We start from the raw sequence: 6705 nt of genomic DNA, 5'->3' as shown, positions 1-6705 counted from the left end.
TTCTCGATTCTCGATCATGCTGGAATAGGATCCATTGATCCTTTTGCGTCTGTCACACGCCCAACAATCGCGAGTTTGAAGCTCGTCACACTTCCCAGTCACCGTTGTCAATGGCTACTTCCCGTCCTCTCAATGAAAACGTTCCAAATGCGCTGTCACCGCACGGCTAATCATCTGTCGATTCTCGATCATGCTGGAATAGGATCCATTGATCCTTTTGCGTCTGTCACACGCCCAACAATCGCGAGTTTGAAGCTCGTCACAGCCATCACTTCCCAGATCCTACTCAGAATATCACAGACAAGGTTTAGACGTTCCGGATCTCAAGAATGGCCGCCAATAATTCTAGCTTATACCACGAAGACTCTGATCTGAATCATGAGGCTAAGAGATATGCATTCAATCTAAGGTAGAACGGAGGTGGTTGTCAGGCACGCGTTCATAGGTGAGAATGATGATGAGTGTCACGGATCATCACATTCATCAGGTTGAAGTGCAAATGAATATCTTAGAATAGAAGCAAGCGTGATAGAATGGAAAATAATAGTAATTGCATTAATTCATGAAGAACAACAGAGCTCCTCACCCCCCCAACAATGGGGTTTAGAGACTCATACCGTAGAGAACACAATATGAAACGTGTAAAGTGTCATGAGGTACAAGATGAATCACTAAAAGTAGTTTTTATAGTGAACTGGTGACCTAGGGTTACAGAAAATGAGTAAGCTAGGGTGTTTAGTGTAAAAATCCACTTCCGGGGCCCACTTGGTGTGTGCTTGGGCTGAGCATTAAAGCTTTCATGTGTAGAGACTTTTCTTGGAGTTAAACGCTAGCTTTTGTGCCAGTTTGGGCGTTTAACTCTAGTTTTATGCCAGTTCCGGCGTTAAACGCCAGAATTCTTGAGCCGACTTGGAATGCCTGTTTGGGCCATCAAATCTCGGGCAAAGTATGGACTATTATATATTTCTGGAAAGCCCAGGATGTCTACTTTCCAACGCAATTGAGAGCGCGCCAATTGGGCTTCTGTAGCTCCAGAAAACCCACTTTGAGTGCAGAGAGGTCAGAATCCAACAGCATCTGCAGTCCTTTTTCAGCCTCTGAATCAGATTTTCGCTCAGGTCCCTCAATTTCAGCCAGAAAATACCTGAAATCACAGAAAAATACACAAACTCATAGTAAAATCCAGAAAAGTGAATTTTAAATAAGAACTAATAAAAATATAATAAAAACTAATTAAAATATACTAAAAACATACTAAAAACAATGTCAAAAAGCGTATAAATTATCCGCTCATCAAGTATTATTTCATAGTTCTGGACCTCATAGGAGATCACATGTTTTAGATTTAGTTCACACTGATATTTGCACTATGAATGCTAAAATACTAGGTGGTACATCATACTTTGTTATTTTTACTGATGATTATTCTCGAAAAATGTGGGCTTTTGTTTTGAAATCTAAAGACGAGGACACTTTCATGCAAGTGTTGAAAGAGAAATAGGAAGGAAATTGAAATGTGTTCGAGCAGATAATGGTAGTAAATACAGGGTCTATTTGAAGAGTATTGTAAAGGACATGGGATCAAGTTTGAAAAGACGGTTCCTAAGACTTCTCAATATAATAGAGTTGTAGAGAGAATGAATCGTACTATCAATGATAGAGTCAAGTGTATGCTCTCTCATACAAAGTTGCCTAAATCCTTTTGAGGTGAAGTGATGAGGATTGCGGTAGATTTGATCAATCTTTTTCATTCAGTTTCACCAAATGGTGATGTTCCAGAAAAAGTTTTGAGAGAGAAAGATGTCTCCTATAGTCACTTGCAAGTATTCAGCTGCAAGACTTTTGTTCACATTCTAAGAGATGAAAGGTCCAAACTTGATGAAAACTCAAAGCAATGTATCTTTATGAGTTATGGTCACGAAGACTTTGGTTACAGATTATGGGATCCGGTGAGCAAGAAAATAACTAGAAGTCGAGATGTGATTTTTCTTGAAGACCAAACTGTTGAAGACCTTGAGAAAATAGATAAGCCAAGAACTGTTAGACAGTTTGCTAATGATGAACCTGTTCCTTCCACTAGACCTCCTGTTGATGGAGGAGATGTACAAACTGATAATGATGGTGATGATTTGCATGATGAACCTACATCTCAACCTGAGGTACCAAATGCAGAAATTTCACTAGATGTTGAAGTTCTACCTGAACCACCAGTTGAGCTTGAATTGAGAAGATCTACTAGAGAGCATCATCTTTCTCAGAAATACTCTTCTCATGAGTATGTGATGAACACTGAGACTGGGGAGTCAGAGAACTACCAGAAATCTATGTTTGATGAGTATAAAAAAGATTGGTTGAAGGCCATGCAAGAAGAAATAAAATCCTTGCATGAGAATCATACGTTTGAATTGGTGATGCTACCGAAAGGTAAGAGAGTATTAAAAAATAAATGGGTGTTCAAATTGAAAGCGGATAAAAATGTCTCACGGTCAAGATACAAAGTTCGGTTGGTTGTGAAAGGCTTTAAGTAAAAGAAAGATATTGATTTTGAAGAGATTTTTTCTCCAGTTGTGAAGATGTCTTATATTCAAGTTGTGCTTGGATTAGCAGCTAGCTTGAATTTAGATGTTGAGCAGCTTAATGTGAAGACTGCATTCCTTCACAGTGACATAGATAAAGAAATTTATATGGAGTAATCAGAGGGTTTCGAGGTTAAAGAAAATGAGCATCTTGTATGCAAGTTGAAGAAGAGCTTATATGGGTTATAGCAAGCACTAAGACAGTAGTACACGAAGTTTGATTCTTTCATGGAAGGTCATGGGTATAGTAAGACTTCTTCTGATCATTGTGTGTATGTTAAGAAATTCTCTAATGGTGATTTTATAATTCTCTTGCTTTAAGTTGATGACATGTTAATTGTTAGTCATGACACTAAGAAGATTGAAAGTCTTAACAAAGACTTGAACAGATTCTTTGCTATGAAGAATTTGGGTCCTGCAAAGAAAATTCTTGGCATGAGTATCACTCGTGACAGGAAGAATGGAAAATTGTGTTGTAGCAGCATAAGTATATTGTGAAGAATTTAGAGAGGTTTAGCATGAGTAATTCAAAACCTATTAGTACTCCACTTGCTAGTCATTTCAAGTTGAGTTCACAGTAATGTTCTACAAGTGAGAAAGAAAAAATAAATGAAGAAGGTTCCATATGCATATGCGGTTGGCAATCTAATGTATGCTATGGTTTGCACCAGGCTGGATATTGCTCATGCCGTTAGAGTTATTAGTCGGTTTCTCTCTAATCTTGGCAAGGAACATTGGCAAGCAGTAAAGTAGATTCTCAAATACCTTAATGGTACTTCCAGAGTTTGTTTATACTTTGGGAGTGACCAACCTATGTTGGATGGTTACATAGATGCATATATAGATGGGTATCTTGATTTAAGGAAGTCTACTTCTGGTTATATGATAACTTTTGCAGGAAGAGTTGTATGGTGACAATCCTGACTTCAGAAATGTGTTGCTTTGTCTACTACAGTGGCAGAATACATTATTGTTGTTGAAACTTCTAAGAAACTCTTGTGGATGAAGAAATTTATATAAGAGTTAGGCATCAATCAAGAGAAGTTTATGTTATTTTGTGACAACCAAAGTGCTATCCATCTCAGTATGAACCTGACATTTCACTCTAGATCGAAGCATATAGAGGTGAGGTATCATTGGATACGTTAAGCGCTTAAGATGAAATCATATGCACTTGAGAAGATCCATACCGATGACAATGGTTCATATATGATGACTAAAAGTTTATCTACAATGAAGTTTGTTCTTGCAAAGAGAATGCGGGATTGGTAGAACGGCCTACTTCCATTTGAATCGGTAATGAGGAAATTTGTTGGTGGTCCCAACTTAAGTGGGACCTACAAGCCAAAAAAAAGAAAAAGAAAAGAAGTGGCAAAGGTCACGGAAAGGAAAAGAGTGAGAATATCCTTCGTTTGAAAAAGGAAAAAGAAAACAGAGAGAGTAAGGGAAAAGAGATCGACAAAGGATAAGAGAAAAATGGGAAAAATGACAGTTTTAATGTACTCTGATTGAACCAGTAAATTTGTTTCATTTCTTATAAAATTTTAGTATGTTCTTCTTGATGTAGAGATAAACATTAGGATATAATTTGTTACTTGTATTGCCTTCTCTTTTGTCTGATTTGATATATCTATTTTTGTAGAGGGTTTAGGTTGATTTCATCAATTTTGATGATATATTTTGTTGATTATTGAGTTGTCATATTGCTACTAGAAAGACTGATTATGTACCTGTTATTGTAATAGTGAAAGATTTTACTGAATTAAATTCTGTGAATTTTTTGTTCCTCTTTTAAAAATTTTTCACAATAAAAATTCTGATGTTTAATTATTTAATTTCTGTCATTATATTTATTGTTTAGAATATTTTTAAAATTACTTATTTAACTGCACAGATTATAAAAAAATTATTTTTGATATTTCTGCTATTATATAAATTATTAAACCTCAAATTTTTTAACAGTTAGATCTATATTCTTTTCATCTAACTTATTTGTGCATCAATGTTGGTGCAAAACGTTGAGGCACCAAGAAATATTTCACTCTCTTTTTCGGGGCTTATGAATTTTATTTTTTATTTTTTTTTTTTGCATGTGTGATTTTGGATACGTTGGAATTCAGTTCTTTTTTTCTTTGCTTCCCTGGTTTTGTTTTGTTCTTTTATTGTTTAGGGCTATGAGCCCAATATCCCTTTTCGTGATTCTTGGTCTTTTGGGTTTTTATTCATTTATTTGTTATGTATTGGAGATTTTGAGATGTTTTTGACTTGGTTGTTGTTGCGAAATGTCTAAATTAAAATTAGTAAATTACTATTAGAATTCAATGAATAAAATAAATTTTCATATTATATTTAAACAGTTTTTTCAATCAGTATAACGGCTTAAACATGAGAGAGGTAAACAAGTTCACAAGTCACAGCCACTTCCATTTTAAATTGATCCAGTGTATCTTAAAAACAGCATATCCAAACAAGATACCAAAAGAAAAAAACAACATATCCAAAAATAAATAGAAATCATTAAAGAAGCCACCAAGAACCTGTGTCTAATTAAAACCTATGATTCAGCTTTGCCCCCAACGAATTCCAACAACTATTTCAAATTTAAAATAGATAGTGTGGGCTAGACGCACACGTAAATAACGTATACAAGTACAACTATACAGTAATCGTTTTAAATAGAAAAATACTAGTTGTACAACAAAATTCAATCTTTATTTAGCCCTTTTTTTGGTGATTTTTTATTTGGCTTTTAAATTTAATATTTTATTATTTTAATTTTTTAATTAATTATATTTTTTATTTTTAAGAAACCATTTTTATTTTAAATACTTATTATCATTAAATTTGTAACCACTTGCAATACATTAATATTTTGCAAATCAAACCAAAAAACTGTAACAACTTTCTAATTTTTAAAAAGTCAGTGAAGTTTTCAAAATCAATTAAACTCACTTCAATTTTTTTTTATTCAAAACATTCAAAACTCATGTCAAAAACACATATAAAATTAAATAAACAACATAAACACATTTAAAATTATGTATTAACACATCTAAATTATTGTCATTATAGTTCTAAATTACATATTGAATACAGAAAAAATTAAACTCAAATACACATAAAAAATTATAAGAATACACTCTAAATATTTTATCAACACATTCAAAACTCATGTAAAAAAACTTATATATGTACATAAGAACATAATAAACAATATAAACACATTCAAAATTAAATATTGACACATCTAAATTAGGTTAACATTACAACTTCCAAATCAAACATATAAGTGCAAAAAAAATTATAATCACAAATACATTTTTTTTTGGTGACTATCACAAATACATTTAAAAAAAAATACAAACACTTTCAATATTATACATAAATTTAAAAAAATAGAATCACAGATGAGGAGGAGAGGCAGCTCTGGATCTTTACAGAGCGAAAATTTTACTAGTGATTTAAGATGGTTTAAGATTTATTTTAAAATTTTAAATTCGAAATTTTGAATTCTAACTAATTTAATTTTTGGATGTGTATTTAAATGGTAATATATTAATAATTAAATATATTAAATCTGAAATAGAAATTAAATTTAAAATTTAAAATTTAAATTTAAAATTTAAATTTCAGTTTTATTTAGTTTGTATTTTGAATGTGTACTTAATTTTAAAAAGATACTAAATCTATTTATAATTTTTAGATGTGTTTGTTTTATTTTTTTAATTATTGTAATAAAAGGCTGAATATTGTACAACTTTTAAAGGATACCTATTGAATTGTTTTAAATAATAAAATAATAAAAATAAGAGTCCTACAATGTGTACAATGAGCTATATGAGTTAAAAAATGAACATCACCCATGATTTTGGGATTAACTCTTGACCATTTGGATTTAAAATTCTAATACCATGTCATGATATCACTCATTCCAAAAATTTCAGCTGATGGAAAAAGATAATAGTAATAATTATATCTCTAATATTAAGTAAGACATCTCTAAACTTTCATTGTACACATTGTATAAATATTTTATTAGCTTCCTATACTTTTTCTAAAAATAATACTATACATCTAAATCTTTTTGTCAATTAAATTTAACTAAATTAATTTGACATGATAAAAATTA

Source organism: Arachis ipaensis, chromosome B05 (genome assembly GCF_000816755.2).
Source record: "Arachis ipaensis cultivar K30076 chromosome B05, Araip1.1, whole genome shotgun sequence".
Classification (NCBI taxonomy): domain Eukaryota; kingdom Viridiplantae; phylum Streptophyta; class Magnoliopsida; order Fabales; family Fabaceae; genus Arachis; species Arachis ipaensis.
Note: the sequence above shows the minus strand (reverse complement) of the source record.